At 35.1% G+C, this 11,515-nt stretch overlaps 1 non-coding gene across 1 annotated transcript; it reads right to left on the reverse strand.

Moving 5' to 3' along the window:
* Nucleotides 1-3,933: 3,933 nt before the first annotated feature.
* LOC129034312 (U6 spliceosomal RNA) lies at nt 3,934-4,040 on the reverse strand. The gene has a single exon (XR_008501816.1). It is a non-coding gene; the product is annotated as a U6 spliceosomal RNA (small nuclear RNA).
* Between the last annotated feature and the right edge of the window lie 7,475 nt (nt 4,041-11,515).

An 11,515-nucleotide genomic window follows, 5' to 3' on the forward strand; every position in this document is an offset into this window, starting at 1 on the left:
CCCTACACTACCCAGCCCCTGGCAACCATCATTCTACTTTTACATGTTAGCTTCTGTATACTATACCCTACTAACAGAAGTTGGAGCTCCTTAGAGAAATGAATGAGTCCACAGCTATGGCAGAGGAGTACGAGACCTGTCTGAAACATATCATTGTGATATAGAGCAAGGACATTTGAAATAAAATAATAAGAATATAGCAAGAAGACACTGGAGACAGATTGAAGTGACTATCACTTGACAAATTTCAGACAATTTCATGAAAATGGATAATGGGACTAACAGAATCTTTCTGAAACAAAATAACAATCTATGATTATTACTAATATATTACTAATATGATTACTAATATATGTATGTAAACAAATATATACATATATGTATAGAGGTCCTCCATGAGGGTCCCACCCCTGCAGCAAACTTCCGCTTGGACATCCAGGCATTTCTATACACCCTCTGAAATATAGGTGGAGGTTCCCAAACCTTAATTTTTGACTTCTGTGTACCCTCAGGCTCAACACCACATGGAAGCTGCCAAAGCTTGGTGCTTGCACCCTCTGAAGCAATGGCCTGAGCTATACCTTGGCCCTTTAGCCCTTGATTTAGTTCTCAGCTAGAATGTTATTGGTGTAAAGAAATGCTACTGACTTATATATTGATTTATCCTAAAACGTTACTGATGTTACTAGGTCCAGGAGCCCTTTGGCAGCATCTTTAGAGTTTTCTAGCTATAGAGTCAAATCATCAGTAAAGAGAGATAGTGGGACTTTTAATCTTTGTATTTTTCTATTTGGATGCCTTTTATTTCTTTCTTTTGCCTGATTACTCCATCAAGGACTTCCAGTACTATGGTAAACAAGAGTGGTGGGAGTGGGCATTCTTGACTTGTTTCAGTTCTCGAAGGAAATGGTTTCAGCTTTTGCCTGATCAGTATGATGTTGGCTGGATTTGACATAGATGGCTCTTATTATTTGGAGATATGTTCCTTCAATGATTAGTCTGTTGAGGGTTTATATTATGATGGGATATTATATTTTATTGAAGTCTTTTTCTACAATTATTGAGATAATCATATGGTTTTTGTATTTTAATATTTTATATGGTGAATTACATTTACTGATTTGCATATGTGGAAACAACCTTGCATCCCAGAAACAAGCCTACTTTGTCATGGTGAATTAATTTTTTAATGTGCTGTTGGATTAAGTTTGTGAGCATTTTGTTGAGGATTTTTTATGTCGGCGTTCATCAGGGGTATTGGCTTGTAGTTTTCTTTTTATATTGTGTCTCTGTCAGATTTTGGTGTCAGAATGATGCTGGTTTTCTAGAATGAGTTAAGGAAGAGCCCCTCATCCTCGATTGTTTGGAATAGTTTCAGTAGAATTGGTACCAGTTAATCCTTGTATGTCTGGTAGAATTCAGTTGTGAATCCATCTTCCATCTGGTCCAGGGATTTTTTGTTGTTTTTGGTTGCTAAGTTTTTTATTACTGATTCAGTTTTGAAACTTCTTGTTGGTCTGTTCAGGTTTTTCTTCCTGGTTCATTCTGGGAGGTCGTGTGTTTCCAGGAATTACCCATTTCCTTTGATTTTCTAATTTGTGTACATAGAGTCATTAATAATAATCTCTGAAGATCTTTTGTATTTCTGTAGGATCAGTTATGATGTCATTTTTGTCACCTGATTGCAGCTATTTGAATCTTCACTCTCATTTTTTGTTAATCTAGGTAGTGGTCTATTAATAATAACAAGCTCCTGATTTTATTGATCTTTTGTATGGATATTTACATCCCAATTTCATTCAATTCTTCTGTAATTTTAGTTATTTCTTTTCTTATGCTTTTGTTGTTTTTTTCCTAGTTCCTCTAGGTGCAATGTTACGTTGCTAATTTGAGATCATTCTTATTTCTCGATGGAGACATTTAGTGCTATAAACCTTTTAACACTGCTTTAAATGCATCCCAAAAATCTTGGTAGGTTGTTTCTCTATTTTCAATAATTTGAAAGATTTTTAAAATTTTGCCTTAATTTCATTTTTTCACCCAAGAGTTATTCTGGAGCAAGTTGTTTAATTTACATATTTTATGAAGTTTTGAGAGAACTTGGTACAGATTTCTGTTTGTATTGCACTATGGTCTGAGATTGTGCTTGGTGTAATTTTAATTTTTTGAATTTACTGAGACTCTTCTTATGACTGAGCATGTGTTCAATCATAGAATATATTGTGTGTGTATGAGAAGAATATATTCTGTGGTTTATAGGTGGAATATTTTATAGATGTTTATTAGGTCCAAATGGTCAAGTGTTGAGCTTAAGGATTTATTTGTTAGTTTTCTACTTTGATGAACTGTCTAACATTGTCAGTGGGATGTTGAAGCCCTTTACTGTTATTGCAGCTTTCTAAAAATTTGTATAGGCCAAAAAGAACTTGCTTTATATATCTGGGGGCTCTAATGTTGAGTGTGTATATATTTAGGACAGTCAAATTTTCTTGCTGAATTGAGCCTTTTATCATTATGTAATGGTCATCCTTGCCCTTCCTGATTGATGTTGGTTTAAAGTCTGTTTTATCTGATTTAATAATGGTGACTCGCTCTTTGTTTGTTTTCCATTTGCATGGTAGATCTTTCTCCACCCCTTTACTCTTTGCCTATGGGCTGTCATTACATGTGAGATGTGTCTCTTGAATACAGCATACAGTTGGATCTTGTCTTTTTATCCAGCTTTTCACTATGCCTTTTAAGTGGGGTGTTTAGACCACTTACATTCAGGGTTATTATTGGTACATAACATTTTGATCCTGTCATCACGTTAATAGCAGGTTGTTTTGTAGATTTGATTGTGTAATTGCTTTATATTGCCTGTGGCCATGTCCGTAAGTTGATTTTTTGGTAGCTAGCATCAATCCTTCATTTTCATGGTTAGCACTGCCTTAAGGACCTCTTATGAGGCTGGTCTGGTGGTAATAAATTTCCTTGGTGATTGCTTGTTTGTGAAGTATCTTATTTCTTTTTCATATATGAAATTTAGTGTCATGAGATGTTTGAGGATGCTGTAAATAGTCCCCCAACATCTTCTAGTTTCATGGTTTCTGCTGAGAAATCCAGTGCTAACCAAATGGGTTTCTCTTTGTAAGTGACCTGATCTTTCTTTCTAGCTGCCTTTAATATTTTTTCTTCCACATTGACCTTGGAGAATCTGATGAGTATGTGACTTGGTGATAGTTGCCTTATATAATATGTCAAAGGATTTGTCTGTATTTCTTGAATATGCATATCAGTCTCTGCAAGATTGGAAAAATTTTCATGGACTATCTACTCGAAAATGTTTTTTAAGTTGCTTATTCTCTCTCCTCTCTCAGAAATGACAGTGAGTCATAAATTTGTTTTTTTTTTACATAATTCCACATTTCTTGGAGGTTTTATTCATTTTAAAAATTCTTTTTTATTTATTTTTATCTGACAGAGTTAATTTGAAGAACTGGCCTTCGAGCTCTGTGTCTCTTTCCTTTGCTCAGTCTATTCTACTGTTAATGGTTCCAACTGTATTATGAAATTCTTATAGTGAATTTTTAGTTCCAGAAGTTTAGTTTGCTTCTTTCTTAAAATGGCTATTTTATCTTTCAGCTCATAAATCATTTTACTAGATTCTTTGGATTCCTTGGATTGGGTTTCGACTTTCTCCTCAATCTCAATGAGTTTCCTTGCCATCACATTCTGAATTATTTATCTGACATTTCAGTTATTTCAAACTGACTAAGAACTATCAGCCTGGGGGGATAATGTGTTTGTTTGAAGGTAAGGAGACACTCTGGCTTTTTGAATTGCCAGAGTTCTTGTTCTGGTTCCCTTTCGCATCTGAGAGGTCTGTTGCCCTTTTAACTGTGGTGTAGGTTGAGTACAGTTGGCTTCATTTCTAGGTGCTTTCAGAGGGATAAAAATATGGAACACTTTATGAAAGTCCATGTCATCTTTGCACAGGGGCCATTCTAATCTTCTCTGTATCATCCCAATTTTAGTATATGTTCTGCTGAAACAAGCACTGAAAGACTATTTGACCATATATATGTGGGTTTAATTCTGGGTTCTCCATTCTGTTCCGTTGTTCTATTTTTATACTAATATCATACTATTTTAATTATTGTTGCTTTATAGTAAGTTTTGAAATCCAGAAGTGTGATACTTCAAGCTTTTTCCTTCCTGTTCAAAACTGTTTTGGCTATTTGGAGTCTTTTGTTACTCCATATGTATTTAGAGATAATTTTTTTTATTTCTGCAAAAAAATGACATTTTGATAGGGATTGCATTCAGCTGGCTTTGAGTAATATGGATAATTTGACAATATTACATCATTTACTCCATGAACATAAGATATCTTTCTATGTGTTTTTGTCTTTTACTATTTCTTTCGGCAATGTTTTGTAATTTTCAGTGTCCAAGTCTTTGTCTCCTTTGTTAAGTTTATTCTTAAGTATTATATTCTGTTTTATGCTTTTGTAAAAATAATGTTGTTTTCTCAATTTTCTTCTCAGATAGTTTGTTGTCAGTGTATGGAGATATAATTGATTTTGTTGCACATTGATTTTTGTATTCTGCAACTTTGCTAAATTCACTTATTGGTTCCTTTAAAGAGAGAGAGAGAGAGAGAGAGAGAGAGAGATGAGGCCTCTTTCTGTCACCCAGGCTAGAGAGTAGTGGCACAATCTTAGCTTGGAGTAGTCTCAAACTCCTGGGTTCAAACAATTCTCGTTTCAGCCTCCTGGGTAGCTAGGATTATAGGCATGCACCATACTGCCTGGTTATTTTTTAAATTTATTTTTATTTTTATTTTTGTGTGTGTGTGTGTGTGTAGAGCCTGGCTGAGTCTTGCTATTTTGCCAGTGCTGGCCTTTAACTTCTGGGCTCCCACATTAGCCTCTGAAAGTGCTTGTATTACAGCCTTTAGCCACTACACCTGGCCTAATTTATTAATTCTAACAAGTTTTTGTTTGTGTAGTCTTTAGGATTTTCTAGATATAAGATTATGCAATCTGCAAACAAAGATAATTTTACTTCTTCCTTTACACTTCTTGTAAGGCAGGTCTAGTAGTGCCAAATACCCTCAGTTTTTGTTTGTCTAAGAAGTCTATTTCTCTCCTTTATTTTGCAATGACAGTTTTGCTGATTATAGCAGTATTCATTGGCTGTTTCTCTTTTTCCTTTAACATTTCAAATATATTATCCCTCTGTTTCTGGCCTGCAAGCTTTCTGCTGAGAAATACACGTATAGTGTTCATATGATTGAGTAATATCAAATGACTGTCTTCAAGTTTAGTGGTTCTTTCACTATTGAAGCTCTCTATTGAGTTTTTTGGTTCAGTCATCATGTTCTTCTGTTCCTGAATTTCTATTTGGTATTTTTTAAATATCTCTTTGGAAAACTTCCTTCATTCATGTATTGTTTTTCTGATTGTTTTCAGTTGTCTATCTGTATTATCTTATAGCTCACTGAGCTTCTTAAGACTATTTTGACTTTTTTTTTTTTTTGTCTTGCAGTTCATAGCTCTCCATTTATTTAGGATTGGTTTATAGTGAGTTATTTTATTTCTGTGGTGGTGTCATGTTTTCTTGGTTATTTGTGATCCTTGTAGCATTTCATTGACATCTACACCTTTGAAAAAGTAGTCACTTATTTTAAATCTTTACAAACTGGCTTTAGCAGGAAAACTATTTCACCAGCCAGAGATTCTGAGCAGGTTGCCTCATAGGGTCTGTGGACGAGCCTGCTGATAGGTTTCACAGGTGAGCAGGTCTGGTGCCTTAATCTATGGAGGCCAACCTGGTTCCAGGATCCACTTGGACAAGCCCAGAGCCAGGACCTGTAGAAACAGCCCTGGAGCTTGAGTCCACAGAAAGCAGGCTTTCAAAGAGGGTCAACTGGAGCAACCCTGGATTCTGGGTCCATAGGGGCAAATTTGGAAACTTTGATCTGCCATTTTCTCACTGTTTCAAAAGTTTAAAAACTATTTCACATTAGTGGATTTCCAATAAAGAAGCATAGATTTAAAAGTATTCAAGTTCCTGAGATAGCTAGAACCAAAACATAACTATGTCCTCTATATTATATGTTGACAGAATGGCTACTGTAGTAAAATTATGCTGTATAAATGTTATTTTACTAATGTTACTAGTGTCTAAGATAGAAGAGCATCTAATATATTTTTGATTGGCTGTTTGAATTGTATTTTCAAAATAATTATAAACATTTTAATATTGTTCAAATATGTGGTTTTAGTATTTTATACCAATAAAATAAAAATATAAAAATATTTTAGTAGTTTAGTTTCTATTTAATTTATATAAGAATGGTTCTTATGTCATAAAAATGTGTAGGAATATTCAATATAAAAGGATTATAGTAATAATCTGTACCAATTATGAATATTAGATATTTCACAAAGTACTAAAATGAGTGGCAGCTGCTCACATTTGAAGATAATGCTCATGTCATTAACCAAAGCTGTCATTCTAATTTAAAATTATATTAATAGAAGATTAAACAAAATCCAGAGCATCATGCTGAAAATAGCATTATTAAATTGTAGAAATTTTTACCATTACAAATGTGTTTGACACAAATCAAACATTTTCTGTTTAGTCATTACAAAATAAGTGTTAACTATTAGGACCTATGACAAGAAAGCCTAAAATTTAGGTGGAATTTATTTATATTTATATGAGATCTGGCTCTTAAAACTGAATTTCAATTATTTTAAGATCATATGAATACTTAGTATTCTTTAAATATTTTTACTTCTAAAAATATAATTTAGGCTGGGTGCAGTGGCTCATGCTGGTAATCCCAGCACTTTGGGAGGCCGAGGCAGGTGGATCACAAGGTCAGGTCAGGAGTTAGAGACCAGCCTGGCCAATATGGTGAAACCCCGTCTCTACTAAAAATACAAAAAAATTAGCCAGGCGTGGTGGTGCATGCTTTTAATCCCAGCTACTTGGGAGGCTGAGGCAGGAGAATTGCTTGAACCAGGAGGCAGAGTTTGCAGTGAGCCGAGATAGTACCACTGCACTCCATACTGGGCGACAAGAGCGAGACTCCATCTAAAAAAAGAACAAGCCATAATTTAGTCCAAGATGAACCTGGGCAACATATTAAGACCCCAACTCTACAGAAATATTTTTTGAATTTAAAATTTAAAAACCTAAAAAATAATTAACTTATGAAACTTAAAAAGGATGCAAAATATTTAACAGTCACTTCATAAAATAATATATACAAATGGAAAGTGTTAATAAAGATGTGGAATAACTGAAACTGTCATACATTGATAACATTGAAGAGACACTTTCAAAAACAGTTTGGAAGTGTCTAAAAAGGCAAACATAACATGTAGCATATATGATAAAGCAATCACCTATGCAGCTATTTATCCAAGAAAAGTGAAAATGCACATTAGGAAAAGACTTGCATTTATAGTTTTTTAGTAGCTTAATTTATATCAAAAACTAGAATCAACTCAAAAGGCCATCAACTAGTGAATAGAAAAACATACTGTGGTACATGCATACTGTGGGATTTTACCCAGCAATAAAGAGGTAAAAGCTAGTGAGACACTGTAGCAACACAGATAAATTACAAAACCATCATTCTAAGTGAAAGAAAACAGACTCAAAAGACAACATTTGCACAATTTCATTTATATAAAATTCTTTAAAAATGGCTAACTATATTAACAGAGAACATATTGTTTGCCAGGGTTTGAAGTCACGGGAGAAGATCGACTGCGAAGAGGAATGTAGGAACTTTTTTAGATGATGTCATGTTTAATATCATAATCTTGGTGAGAATTACGTAACTATGTACATTTGTTCAAAACTTGTCAAGTACTACCTCAGTAAACCTTACTTACCAAAATAGCTTATCATGGAAATAATGTAAATAATTCTGAAATGTTGGATATATTTTTTATTTGATAATCATAATATGTTATGTGTCTTTTTTTTCTTTTATTATACATTAAGTTCTGGGGTACATGTGCAGAAAGTGCAGGTTTGTTACTTAGGTGTAAACATGCCATGGTGGTTTGCTGCACCCATCAACCTGTCATCTACATTAGGTATTTCTCCTAATGCTATCCCTCCCCCAAACCCCCACTCCCTGACAGGCCCCAGTGTGTTCCCCTCCCTGTGTCCATGTGTTCTCATTGTTCAGCTCCCACTTATGAGTGAGAACATGTGGTGTTTGGTTTTCTGTTCTTGTGTTAGTTTGCTGAGAATGATGGTTTCCAGCTTCATCCATGTTCCTGCTAAGGACATGAACATATCCTTTTTTATGGCTACATAGTATTCCATGGTGTATATGTGCCACATTTTCTTTATCCAGTCTATCATTGATAGACATTTGGGTTGGTTCCCCACCCAAATTTGCTATTGTGAAAGTGCTGCAATAAACATACATGTGCGTGTGTCTTTATAGTAGAATGATTTATAATCTTTTGTATATATACCCTATAGTGGGATTGCTGGGTCAAATGGTATTTCTGGTTCTATATCCTTGAGGAATTGCCAGACTGTCTTCCACAATGGTTGAACTAATTTACACTCCCACCAACAGTGTAAAAGCGTTCCTCTTTCTCTACATCCTCTCCAGCATCTGTTGTTTCCTGACTTTTTAATGATTGCTAATATGTGTCTTTCTAGATGTTCATCAGAATTCATTCTTTCTGTCTAATATAGTACTAGAATTACAACTGGAAAATTGTTGCCTAGCTGTGGACTGTTTTTTTTTTTTTTTTTTTTTTTTCAGATTCTCTGCCATGGTCAGGTGATTGAGCTCTATCAATAGCATGTTAATGAAAATAAAATTTGCAATGTCTGTTTCACTTTATTAAAAGTATTTACCTTTAGTTTTCACTCTTTGTCCCTACTCTCTGGCATGGGGATGACTAGAAAGACCTTAAAAACCATGTATATAAGATGGTGTAGTTACTGCTGGCTTCTATGAAATAGAACTACTAATTCATCACAACAATTCATATTTCACTGATTTTGAATAAGAAATGATTTCTTTGTTCTTTAAGCCAATGAGTTTTGGGAGTTTCTTTGTTATAACGTAGCCTATCCTACTCGAAAATCACTTTTCTTAATGGAAATCTCTCCTCTGATAGTATGAACCCTCAAAGACTAAAAAATTCCATCACATTCTACTTACCAAGAATATGAGAAATAGAATCTTTGTCCCTTCATTCTATTTTTGAGTAATAACATCTATCTTCTTAAAAGTGTGTATCTTCCTTTGATATTTATGTCATGTGTTTATGTGAGCATCTGCTTTTCCTCATCAGAGAGAGCTGCTAACCATTCTTTTTTCTTCAGTAATGAAAAACTTTTTCTATGTTTAGGTCTGACATCAACATAGTCATCTTAAAGACTTGATGGATGATGTAACACCTTGGTTTCATGAACTTATTTCCATTTTTTTAATTAGTGAATGTATTTATTTCAATAGTTTTTGGAAAACAGGTGGGTTTTGGTTATACGGATAATATCTTCAGTGGGGAGGGGTGATTTTTGAGACTTTTATCCAATTATCTTTTAAACACTTCTGCCTCCACTCTGAAAATTCTTACTAGCCTCCCAGGTTCCAGCGATTCTCGTGCCTCAGCCTCCCGAGCAGCTGGGATTATAGGCATCTGCCACCATGCCCAGCTAATTTTTGTATTTTCAGTAGAGATGGGGCTTCGCAATGTTGGCCAGGCTACTCTCAAACTCCCAACCCCAGGTGATCCACCCATCTCAGCTTCCCAAAGTGCTGGGATTACAGGCCTGAGCCACAGCACCTGGCCTAACCAACATGTCTTGATCTCTGAAATCATTAATTCATAATTCCATTATCTCATTTATTTTCTTCACTTCCTCCATTGTTTGCTCAATCACTGGTGCTAAAACTGTTCTATCTCATGGAAATCACATTCTATTGGCCACCTCATGCCTTCATGTCCTTTATCATCCCAGTTTAAAACTGAGGGTCCATCATTTCAATCATTCTCTTGCTTCTTCCCCAATCTCTCTTGCTACTTTGCGACCTCTTAGTTTTCATATAAAAATATTTCCAACTTGCATAGCCCCATTTATTCATGCAGTAGGTGAACATTGATTAAAACAAACAACTCAGCAAATTATTACCACTTAAGCTCCACCAGTTCCTCAAACAATATCCACTAATTCCACTGCATCTCTCTATTCCCTCTGCTATTGTGGTAAGAGTAGCAATGGTGGTTAAGATGCTTTGAATAGTTTTTCTCATACCTGCAGTAAAATATCCTGACTAATGACGATTCTCTTACATATTAGTAAATTTTCTGTTGCCATAGAGTCTAACATAAAAATACATTGTACATTAGCATACATTATACTTGTTCTATACATTTTCAATTTCTATGTTGCATATTGCTGATCCAAATCTCAAACATTTAAAATATAAACTGACATAAAAAGACCCCATGTAGAATGTCAATGGAACAGATTTAAAAATCTAGCAGAAAACTTTGCAAGGTATATATGCAATATCTGCATGAAATAACATGAATACTAAGGGACACTAAAGAAGAAATATTTAATGAACACAAATGCTTTTATGTTGTCAAGAAAACTCAACATCATAAAGATTTCCATTCACCTTAAGTAAGTTTTTGGTTTTTTTTTTTTTTTTTTTTTTTTTGAGACAGAGTCCCGCTCTGTCGCCCGGGCTGGAGTGCAGTGGCGCGATCTCGGCTCACTGCAAGCTCCACCTCCCGGGTTCACGCCATTCTCCTGCCTCAGCCTCCCGAGTAGCTGGGACTACAGGCGCCCACCACCACGCCCAGCTAATTTTTTGTATTTTTAGTAGAGACGGGGTTTCACCGTTTTAGCCAGGACGGTCTCGATCTCCTGACCTTGTGATCTGCCCGCCTCGGCCTCCCAAAGTGCTGGGATTAGAGGCGTGAGCCACTGTGCCCGGCCCACCTTAAGTAAGTTTTAAAACTACCTACTATCTACAAATTTAATGTGATTTTCATTATATTTTAAGAGAAAGGAGAATAATTAAACTGACCCAAAATTGTATGTGAAAAAAATAGCAAGAAAATTTCATAAAGAGTATTGATTGGGAATTAGATACCCCAATGTTATATCATACAATAAAGCTACTATAATTTAAAAATTTTAGTAGTAATGTATCATTGCTCATATGTAGTCAAGACAGAAAAAGTTTACATAAAGACACAAATGCATACAAATATTTAGTATTTAAAACAAATAAATTTCACATTAGTGGGGTGTATTAGTCTGTTCTTACACTGCTATCAAGAACCTGATACTGGGTAATTTATAGAGAAAAGAGGTTTAATCAGTTCATGGTTTGGTGGGCTGTACAAGCTTCGGCTTCTGGGAGGCCTCAGGAAACTTAATTATGGCAGAAGGTGAAGAGGAAGCAAGCACATCTTCGCAAACTGGCAGAGGCGGGAGGGGCAGGGCTACACATTTT

Source organism: Pongo pygmaeus, chromosome 2, assembly GCF_028885625.2.
Source record: "Pongo pygmaeus isolate AG05252 chromosome 2, NHGRI_mPonPyg2-v2.0_pri, whole genome shotgun sequence".
Classification (NCBI taxonomy): domain Eukaryota; kingdom Metazoa; phylum Chordata; class Mammalia; order Primates; family Hominidae; genus Pongo; species Pongo pygmaeus.